At 44.4% G+C, this 11,509-nt stretch overlaps 1 protein-coding gene and 1 long non-coding RNA gene across 2 annotated transcripts in view; both read right to left on the bottom strand.

The window, feature by feature from the left end:
• The window catches only part of LOC116978865 (long-chain-fatty-acid--CoA ligase 4-like), a 91,399-nt gene extending 87,394 nt beyond the window's left edge, over window positions 1-4,005 (bottom strand). The window contains exon 1 of the mRNA XM_033030120.1: window positions 3,913-4,005. The gene's annotated coding sequence lies outside the window, so the exon portion shown is untranslated. The remainder of the gene's footprint in view (window positions 1-3,912) is intronic.
• An 812-nt stretch (window positions 4,006-4,817) lies between these two features.
• LOC116979366 lies at window positions 4,818-5,184 on the bottom strand. The gene is made up of 2 exons (XR_004413682.1): window positions 5,032-5,184; window positions 4,818-4,952 (listed from the first exon to the last, which is right to left on the bottom strand). It is a non-coding gene; the product is annotated as an uncharacterized LOC116979366 (long non-coding RNA).
• Between the last annotated feature and the right edge of the window lie 6,325 nt (window positions 5,185-11,509).

Here is an 11,509-nt window from a genome sequence, read left to right as displayed (position 1 = left end):
CTGGAGTAACTCAGTAGGTCGGACAGCATCTCCAGCAAAAAGGAATAGGTGACGTTTCAGGTCCAAACACTTCTTCAGACCTGAACTAAACAACACCTATTCCTTCTCTCTAGAGTTTAAACCAGCATCTAGTTCCTTCCCACACAACTATGATAAGATATTGCCAAAAAGACACAATCACTTGCTGTTTCTCAGCGTTTTAAGTAGTAGATCTTTAAAGCGTGGCTTGAACTAGTTGAAGTACCTTTTCTCATTCTGACTGTGTTAAACTGAACACATCTAATAATACGTTAATGTTGATGAACAAAGTGAAATTCGCTCATGGGATAAAATTAAAATGGAGAATGGAGAAAAGAGCAGGACAGGAACAGGCCCTTCGGCCCACAAGGTCTGTGCCGAACATGATGCTATCCTAAACTAATCTCATCTGCCTGCACATGATCCACATCCCTCCATTCCATGCACATCCATTTTCTATTTGGTAAAAACATGCACGTGATTACTGCACGCATATTTTCAAAATAATCATCAGGTATAAAACAAAATTAAACCTTGAAGCTCCAAAAGGGTACATGGTGAAGAATTCGACTTTTCTTAGATTTTTGATATCACTGTGCCTTGAATTCTGAAGTCTTTAGTTACAGGGTGGTGAATCTGTGGAATTCACTGCCACAGACGGCTGTGGAGGTTGTCAGCAGATAATTTTACGGTAGAGATTGACAGATTTTTCATTAGTAGGAACAGGAGTTATGGGGAGAAGGCAGGAGAATGGGGCTTGAGAGGGAAAGATAGATCAGCCATGATTGAATGGGGAAAGCAGACTTGATGGGCCGAATGTCCTTATTCTGCTCCTGGAACTTATAAACAATTGTAAAAAGATGATTTTAACTTTAATTGCAATCTGATCCGCCATAGTGACAGATAACCTGAATACATTCCACCAGCTTTTAACAGCCCAACTCAAGTCTGAATAGCAACTGGCCTTCATACTATAACATGCCAAAGTTCAGCTAGTACCAACTCTGAAACATTGTGAAATTGTAAATTTATTGATTTAATGTGTAGTACATTGTGAATGCCAAAATTTTACTAAATATGAATACTTACATTTACTTCAAGGGTTCAGAGATGCTTTAACACGTTGCTACAGAGCCAGTCTTGAAGTAATGCCTGAGGCACTGGAGTAGGATGGATATGTGTAAAGATTTGAAGGTAGATAACATTTATGTTCACTTCATGGCCTCCAATTTCCACTCAGTTTGCAAGAATTTGCAGATATTATAAAAAATCTCTATTAATGATTGCAGATCTGAGAGCTGAGCCCTGGGTCATAAGTGACAGCTACGCAAAGCTTGCTTGCTGCATTCGAGAAGACATGGAGGAGGAGCGGGGCAATGGAAGCTAAATTGCTTTCAGGAAAAATTGTTAACAGTGATAGAACCAGTCATTTTGTAGCAGTATAAAATCTCCCAGAACAGTGGGATAAACATGCAAAGGAAGAATAGTGTAGGAAGGAACCGCAGATGCTGGTTTAAACTGGAGAACATCCGAGGAACACCTTCGCTCAGTCCCCCTGGACCCACCTGTTTTCCCGGTTGCCAAACACTTTAATTCACCTTCCTACTCCCACCCTGACCTTTCTGTCCTGAGCCTCCCCCACTGTCAAAGTGAGGCCAAACGCAAATTGGAGGAACAGCACCTCATATTTTGCTGGAGCAACTTACAACCCAGTGGTATGAATATTGATTTCTCTAACTTCAAGTAACCCCAGCATTCCCTGTCTCTCTATCCCTCCCCCACCCAAATCGCACAAACGTCAAAGTCGGCTTGTCGAGTCTCATTGTCAACATTGTTGTTTTCATGTAGCCCACAGCTAACAATGGACTGTTTCCTTCATCGTCGTTACTTTTTTTTAAATTATCTTTCATTCATTTGTTCTATATCTCTCTACATCACCGTCTATATCTCTCGTTCCCCTTTCCCCTGACTCTTAGTTTGAAGACAAGTCTCTAAGCATCACCTATTCCTTTTCTCCAAACATGGTGTCTGACCCACTGAGTTACTCCAAATGTTTGTGTCTGAGGAAGAGGAAAGGCTAGCACTTGAATCATTTATAAACAAATACATTCGGCAGTCCTCACGCAGTCCACCATACCAAAGTCGGCAGGAATATTCAATGCCCAAGCCTGTTTGAATTAAAGAGCATTGACGCACCTGCTTAACATTCCACAATTATCAGTCTTGGTGTCAGTCGCCTCAAGTCAGATCTAAACTAAATTCTTGTGAAACTACAGTGTAAATGCCAACTGAGGCAAAGTTCAACCTGTTCAAAACAAAACAGACGTTGACAAATCAAGTCAGGTTAAAAATATCAGCAGCTAAAATTTTATTTTCAGGTATATTGAACTCTCAATAGTAGCGGATGGTCAAAGCTAAATAAAGGGGGAGGGGGGTAAGTCTGCAGATTCAACGAGCATCTGGTCAAAATGTTTTTTCAGGAAAAGTTTGGTCATGACCAAAATAGGCAGCTCTTATGAAAAGATATCACGAGTCCAATGAGTATAAAGACTTCTCTGCCACAAGTTTATCCAATTCTAAAGGCTAACATTCATTCTGTTAAAGTTTGAAACAGGTCCATCACCACCACCAGATTTTTGCTGAAAATGACTTTAAAAAAACAATGCCATCCAAATGTTGACAACTAATCGACACCTAATAAGAAACAACAGCCATACATATAATCAAATGCTCCCAATATCAAAAAAATACAAGTGGACATTTAAATATGGACAGACTTGGTGCGAGGTGAAAAGCATTATCATTTAGTTTCTTTCAATTTAAAGTGACCTTTACAAACCTACAACTGGAAAAGCTGCAGAGGAAGGGAAACAATAAACAATTCTGAAAAATGTCAAATAATGAACTCGTCATCCTCTGACTCAGTTCAAGAGTGATGTCGTCGGCGGGAAACGTTGGCCGAAGATAGGCCGGTAATACGATGGATGTAAAGCTTTAACTATCTGTGGCCATGAGCAAGGCTTGTATAGCATATTCAAGGCCAGATTGCTGCTTACTGTTAACACACTATGGGAGCATTTTAGAATGTGGCCCGGATTGTGTTGGTGACAGTGTTCCACTTTAGAACGTGGCCCGGATAGCGTTGCTCGGCGGCAGCAGAACAGTGTTCCACTTTAGAACGTGGCCCGGATTGTGTTGGTGACAGTGTTCCACTTTAGAACGTGGCCCGGATTGTGTTGGTGACAGTGTTCCACTTTAGAACGTGGCCCGGACCAAAGATCCAAGATCCTATAGCTATAGGACGTCATGGTCATTTGGCCCGGACTAGTTCACTTCACTGCCGTTCAGTCAAGTCGGGCGTGCGAGAGTCTGCAAGCGTTTAACCAGAGATTAGTGAAAGCGGCTTTCTGAAGTGGGACTGAACAAGTCTTCCACGATCAAACTCAGCTAAAACATTTCCCTGCCAAAGGATTATGTGTATCAGATTTCCCCTTGATCTTGACGATCTTTATACACGTTTCTGAAAACATGCATCTTAAATGGGGCGCTCGTATATCTGTCGCTCCAAAAGACCCTACGACTGCAGCGAGGTAGCTCGCTTCTTCAGTCTGAAGAAAGGTCTCGACCCGAAACGCCACCTATTCCTTCCCTCCAGAGATGCTGCCTGCCTGTCCCGCTGAGTTACTCCAGCATTTTGTTTCTGTCCGATGTAAACCAGCATCTGCAGTTCCTTCCTACACTACTCGTTGATGTCTCCTTTCAATCTGCATCGGGCTTTTTTAAGAGAAAAATGAATTTACAAAAAGAAAGAAAGAAAGATAAGGCGAGGTTGGTGAAGTTGATTCCCCCCCCCCCCCCCTTAAGGGATGCATGCACGGCTGGTGTGCCACTTACCCTGAGTATGCTGCCCGCTGCTGCTGCCGCCGACACTGAGCCTGCCTGCCCGCCGCCGCTCGGTGTCAATGCCCGCCAGTAACCTCTGACCCCCAGAGGATGGAAGCCCGGAAACACGGCGCACGTCATCTGATTCGATTCCCCGCAGCCAATGGCGGAGCCGGGTCTCGCAGCGCCGCCCCCTCGTTGCGCCCGCAGCCCCGCGTTCTGTGGGCAATGCAGATCAAAGATACTAGAGGCTTTGATGCAGATCAAGATGCAGATGGGCCCAGTCACACACTGCCCACCACTTGCTCACTTACACCATGGGCAATGCAGATGGGCCCAGTCACACACAGCCCACCACTTGCTCACTTACACCTGTGGGCAATGCAGATGGGCTTTATCACACACTTGCTCACTTTCTGAAGTACCTACCTTCACTGCTGCATTCTGTGGGCAATGCAGATGGGCTCAGTCACACACTGCTCACCACTTACTCACTTATTGAAGTACCTGCCTTTACCGCTGTTCATAATTAAGCACAGACCATGCACTTCAACGGATAGACACAAATCACTGATTGTATGCCTCGTTGTCAACTTACCCATAGCTTTCCCCACAGTAAATGGCTCGATTGTAATCATGTATTGTCTTTCCGCTATAGATACTGTAGAAACAACATCAGGCGTTGCATTGCACCAAAGCTCGTGGGCACTTAGTGTCACTACCTGGTGAGATTCTACCTGTCCCCGGTTGCGAAGGATGGGCCTGAAACAAATGCTGCGCAATGTGCCAGTCAGCAACATCTGCCCTTCATACAAAGGTTCTTCTGGATCAACACCTTTGACCACGTCCATCGGGCACTGATCAACACTGATGTAAGCAACAGGACAAAGGTTTGATAGTTCCTGTGGTGTAGTTCCCTGAACAACTCCGTCACATAGGACTCTGTGATTTACGGACTGTTCCCAGAGACACATTCAGAGATGGACGTCATGCTGCTGGAAGGTCATCAACTCGGTGAAAGACGTTGCTCGGTTAACCTGAGCTTTGTTGACCTACCAGCAGAATGAGATGTCCATCAGGGAATTTTGCCCACTAGCCAGCTCCAGACAGCAGGAGTATGTGCTGAGGGACTCGCTGAAGCTTGGTGCAGTCAACGCCGAGGCTCTGTGTGGGAGGACAAACTGTCTAGAGTCCTTCTGTTGCTGCACATTGGGCGTAGGGTGTCATGGAAATGTCCCTCAAACAGGGGAAGGGAACAGCATCACCACAGGGGGCCACATGAACGGCAAGGGTACCAAGAGTACCGAATACAATGCTAATGAATGTATGTATAGCCATGGAGAATGTTGGAGGAATTTTGCACAGTTCGTTTTTTGTAGGTTTTTAAATCCTGAATAAAGTTTATTTTGATATTTTTTTCAATTTCAACACCTGTTTCAGTTCCAGCTACTGGAACCTTCATCCACACCATTCTAGGCATTTGAAAAATATTCCAATAGTTACTTCTCTGGTGTATTTTCTGTCACCTTCCATAAAGTTGAGATCACCCAAACATCTGTTCACCATGTCTTATCCAATGGCATTTGCTAATCATCACTATGCTCATTGATCAACACTGGAGCAGGTACAGTATTTAAAACTGTTCACCCTCTATGGCGCTGTAGCCTTTGTAGCTCTATAATACTCTCAGATTGTAAAATATGTGAGATATGTAAAATGGGATGTGTATCTATTAATATTACATCAGTTGATTCTCGGGTGGCGCCATACAATGGCAGCCTCGCCAACGGTCTGTCTCGGCCTTTACTTTTGTTGTTTATAGTCTGTTGTTAGATGTATGTTTTAGTGTATCTTTAGTTTTGTATTGTGTGGGGGGGTGGGGGGATTTTTAAAATCTCTTTCCTCGACAGAGATGCAACTTTTTCCGTATCATATCTCTGTCCACATTGCGACCTAACATCGAGGAGCTGGTGGTCCCTTTGCAGGGGTTCGACTTCAGGAGCTCTAACTGCAGGGGATTTGACCGCCCGATCACGGGAGCTTCGATCGCCCCGACGCGGGAACTTCGATTGTCGAATGTGGGAGCTTCGACCACCCCGACTGTGGGTGGTTCGACTGCCCCGACCGTGGGAGAAAATGAGGGAAGAAGATAATACGTTATTGCCTTCGATTACAGTGCGCTGTGGTGGATGCTTATGTTAATTTTGATGTAGTTGTGTGTCTTGTTGCTTTTTTGGTATTACTGTATGGCAAATCAAATTCCTTGTATGTTTTTACATACTTGACTAATAAATTAATTACAATCACAATTACAATTAAAATGGATCAATTGCTCTCTATATACTACTAGACCAGGCACGGACCCGTTGGGCCCCGTCCACCAATGCAATATTCCACCACTCACCCATAGCTCCCAACTGCGCAGGCGCGGCTGAAGGGCTCCCGTTGTGACGCCAGAGGTGCCCGTTGTGACATGAGTCACGGCAACCCTCCCCCAACTGCGCCTCACCATTCCTCTTCCTACCACTATCCTCCTCCATACCCCCTCATCCCCCAGCACTTCCTCCCCTCCTGTTCACCCTCCCTCTTCTTTCCCCTCTCGGCCTCCCCTCCCCTACTCCCTCCCTCACCTCTCCATTCCCCTACCCTCAGTCACTCCCTCCCTCTTCTCCCTCTATCTCCCTGCTCCATCACTCCTCACCTTCCCATCCCACTCTCCCTCCTCACCTCCCCCACTGCCATCCTCCCCTCTATCCCCCACTCCAGGGCCGGATTTACGTATAAGCTCGACAAGCTTAAGCTTAGGGCCTCGAGATCTAGGGGGGCCTCGCAGAGCTGTATTTTTCACTAGGCTTATTAGACTGAAGCATCGGGCCTCGAAATCTAGGGGGCCTCCGGCCAAGGCAGGACACCTGCCGTTCAACTCTGGGCGGGCCCCCCTCTCTATCTCTCTATCTCTCTCTCTCTCTGTCACTCTCCGTCTCCGCCCGCCATCCGTATCCGTCTACGGCCCTCCGGATCTCCGCTCTCCATTCACTCCTCATCTGCTGGCACAGCAGGCTGCCTTGCACCACCCTCTGAGGCAGAGAATTCCACAGACTCACCACTCTCTGTGTGAAAAAGTGTTTCCTCGTCTCCGTTCTAAATGGCTTACTCCTTATTATTAAACTGTGGCCCCTGGTTCTGGACTCCCCCAACATCTGGAACATGTTTCCTGCCTCTAATGTGTCCAAACCCTTAATAATCTTATATGTTTCAATGGGGATTAAAGAAATGGCGGATGAATTGAATGCGTTTTGTGCATCAGTCTTCACAGTGGAAGACACCAGCAATGTTCCTGAAATTCAAGAGGGTCAGGGGGTGGATGTCAGAGGAGTGGCTACTACCAAGGAGATGGAGAGTGGGAAGCAGAAAGGTCTGCAGGTGGTTGTTACCTGGACCAGATGGACTACACGCCAGTGTTCTGAAAAAGTGGCTTTAGAGATTGTGGAGTGATTAGTCAAGAATCATTAGAGTCCGCAGTGATTCCAAACAAATGAAAAATTGTTATAATGTTCAGCTGTTCAAGAAGGGATTGAAGCAGAAGAGTGGAAACTATAGGCCGGTTAGCCTGAATTTGGTGGTTGGTAAGATTTTAGGTCCATTATAAAGCTTGACTAATCTTCTAGAATATTTTGAGGATGTGACAAGTAAAATGGATGAAGGGGTGCCAGTGGTTGTAGTGTATCTAGACTTTCAGAAAGCCTTTGATAATGTCCCGCACGGGAGACTGGTGACCAAAATTAGAGCACATGGTATTGGGGGTAGGGTGTTGACATGGATAGAAAATTGGTTGGCAGACTGGAAGCAAAGAGTAGGAGTAAACAGGTCCTTTTCAGAATTGCAGGCAGTGGTGAGTGGAGTGCCACAAGGCTCGGTGTTGGGGCCGCAACTGTTTACCATATATATTAATGATTTGGAAGAGGGAATTAGGAGCAACACTAGCAAGTTTGCGGATGACACAAAGCTGAGTGGCAGTGTGAACTGTGAAGAGGATGTTAGGAGATTGCAGGGTGACCTGGACAGGTTGAGTGAGTGGGCAGATGCGTGGCAGATGCAGTATAATATAGATAAATGTGAGGTTATCCACTTTGGCGGCAAAAACAAGGGGGCAGATTATTATCTCAATGGGGTTAGGTTAGGCCAGGGGGAGGTGCAGCGAGAGCTGGGCGTCCCTTGTACACTGAAAGTTGGCTTACAGGTACAGCAGGCAATTAAGAAAGTTAATGGAATGTTGGCCTTCATAACAAGAGAATTCCAATATAGGAGTAAAGAGGTTCTTCTGCAGTTGTATAGGGCTCTGGTGAGCACATCTGGAGTATTGTGTACAGTCTTGGTCTCCTAATTTGAGGAAGGACATCCTTGTGATTGAGGCAGTGCAAAGTAGGTTCACGAGATTGATCCCAGGGATGGCGGGACTGTCATATGAGGAAACATTGAAAAGGCTAGGCTTGTATTCACTGGAGTTTAGAAGGATGAGGGGATATCTTATAGAAACATCTAAAACGAGACTAAGTGGGACCCGTTGGGTCCCAGCATCACACGGGAGGTCTGGTCACCAACACCAATTCCAATATTGCTCGCCAGTGGGGGGGATTTCTGTTGCGCTAGTATGGGTGTTGCGGGCCGAAGGTACTGGTTTCCAGAGGGCTAGTATAGACATTGTGGGCCGAATGAATTCTTGGGCTGGCAGCCAACTGTTGCAACGATTTTAAAAGCCAAGCCAAGGCAAACAATTGGGCTGCAGCCACCTGACAATCAAAATTCATTTTGTGAACACAAACTTTAAAAAAAAGGCAAGGCAAACAATTGGGCTGCAGCCACCTGACAACCAAAATTCATTTTGTGAACACAAACTTTTTAAAAAGGCGAGGCAAACAATTGGGCAGCAGCCACCTGACAACCAAAATTCATTTTGTGAACACAAACTTTAAAAAAAGGTGAGGCAAACAATTGGGCAGCAGCCACTTTACAGCCGCATCGAGGGGACTCACTGTGGCGTAGACGTGCGTTCAGTGTTATTCGCAGCTCAGAGAGCCATGACCCTCTCACTTCCTGGGTCTGGCAGAGACTGAGTGAGGGACTACACTTCCGTGTTTTATAGTCCCTCCCCCCTGCCGCCAGCGTAGGCAGCAGAGAGAATGGCGATTTTTTTTTAAACATTAATATCTCTCTGATTTTTCATCGATGGGAAAAATCCTCCGGTCACGGAAGGCGGAGGGGGGCTCTGAGCGAGGTGGCCAAAAATGACAGCCGTAGGTCGCGGCGTTCTCTCGGAAATCGCAGCACAGTGGGCCAAAAGCGGTCAAGATCAGACTTTTAGTAATATAGATTATAAAAGGACTGGACAAGCTAGATGCAGGAAACATGTTCTCAATGTTGGGTGAGTCCAGAACCAAAGGCCACAGTCTTAGAATAAAGGGGAGGTCATTTAAAACTGAGGTGCGAAAAACTTTTTCACCCAGAGAGTTGTGAATTTATGGAATTCCCTGCCACAGAGGGCAGTGGAGGCCAAGTCACTGGATGGATTTAAGAGAGAGTTAGATAGAGCTCTAGGGGCTAGTGGAGTCAAGAGATATGGGGAAAAGGCAGGCATGGGTTATTGATAGGGGACGATCAGCCATGATCACAATGAATGGCGGTGCTGGCTCAAAGGGCTGAATGGCCTCCTCCTGCACCTATTTTCTATGTTTCTATGAGGTTTCTGAGTACTTCCCACCATCTGGTGATTTATCCAATTTCAAACGTGCTAGATCCCTTTATACAGCACTTCCTCTTTCACTATCATATCCTTTTAAATATTTCACATAATTTCTTTTTAAGTACAACATTGGCATTGATATCCCTATCTTGTATAAGTGGTAGCTATGTTTTCATTAAAAACCCTAACCACTTCCTATACAGTTAATTTATTGGTTAATTCTTTTTTGCCCTACTCCTTCCTTAGTTATCCCTTTGCTTGTAAAACCTGATAAAAACAAGACTTGTATCTTTAAAATAGACCCCCAGTTGTTTTTTGGAAATGGCAAAAGGCAAATTAGCTTTCATTTTCCATCATTGTGACTTAATTGACTGTATGTTTCTTGACGATATATCCCGAGTACATGTATTAGTCCATAATTTGTTTAGGTAAGTGTAATTACTTTCTTCAGTAGCCTTTTGATTTAGATGTCTTATAATTACTTCCTACATACTTTATTTCATCTTCTAGTTTAGCTGTGCAATCTTTGAGACTGATAATGCAATGGGCGACCAATATACTCTGAACCCCTTTCTGGTAGATTTGTCATATTATCCAGTGTATGAAATTCTGTTACTTCCGTTTCTTTCTTCACATGAATTCTCCTTTTAGAACTTCCATAGCAACGCAGCCAAGGCAAATAAATTGGAGTCAGTATTTAGATTGCGTTACTCTATGACACCCGAGATCCATCATGAATTTGTTGTACGAAAGGTATATTTCATAACACTTAAATTAGCTTTGTTTAAATTAGTTGTTTCTGCATTTCAGATTTACTCTGCAATTGCTCGGATGTGAATTTAATTTGTTGCTTGAAAAACTATTTCTCAGACTTAAGTTTAAATAAATTTCAAATAGAGAAAGACTAGTATTAATTAATCAATATATTTTCCTAGATACCCTATTTAGCAAGGTCATCCACACTCTAGACAATTCCACTAAATATTACTAATATTTAGTGGAATTCCACTAATTTGAGAAAGGACATTCTAGCTATTGAGGGAGTGCAGCGTAGGTTTACAAGGTTAATTCCCGGGATGGCGGGACTGTCATATGCTGAGAGAATGGAGCAGCTGGGCTTGTACACTCTGGAGTTTAGAAGGATGAGAGGATATCTCATTGAGATATATAAGATTGTTAAGGGCTTGGACACACTAGATGCAGGAAACATGTTCCCGATGTTGGGGGAGTCCAGAACAAGGGGCCACAGTTTAAGAATAAGGAGTAAGCCATTTAGAACGGAGACGAGGAAACACTTTTTCTCACAGAGAGTGGTGAGTCTGTGGAATTCTCTGCCTCAGAGGGCGGTGGAGGCAGGTTCTCTGGATGCTTTCAAGAGAGAGCTAGATAGGGCTCTTAAAAAGAGCAGAGTCAGGGAATATGGGGAGAAGGCAGGAATGGGGCACTTATTGGGGATGATCAGCCATGATCACATTGAATGGCGGTGCTGGCTCGAAGGGCCAAATGGCCTACTCCTGCACCTATTGTCTATTGTCTATTGTCTATTGTCTATTACCATGCTGTTGTCCTTCAGTTATAACATTCTGCAGGAGTTCAAAATTATACCAGCATTCATATGTTGTTCTGAGAATAAATACAAATTGTTGTTAGCTGCTGTTGAGCATGACATCTCACCCTGCAAAGTCCAACTAAAGGCAAACAAATCTCATGTTATTTCCTTCTCCTATCCCCATAATCGAGGACGTGTTTTCATCTTTCATTTTGAATAATCTTGGAATAAATTGTGGATTAATTAAATTGAATTGAATTGAATTGAATTGAATTTTATTTTTGTCATTCAGACCTTTCGGTCTGAACGAAATTTCGTTG

The sequence above is a fragment of the Amblyraja radiata genome, chromosome 12 (genome assembly GCF_010909765.2).
Source record: "Amblyraja radiata isolate CabotCenter1 chromosome 12, sAmbRad1.1.pri, whole genome shotgun sequence".
Classification (NCBI taxonomy): domain Eukaryota; kingdom Metazoa; phylum Chordata; class Chondrichthyes; order Rajiformes; family Rajidae; genus Amblyraja; species Amblyraja radiata.
Note: the sequence above shows the minus strand (reverse complement) of the source record. Positions and strands in the feature narration are given on the sequence as shown.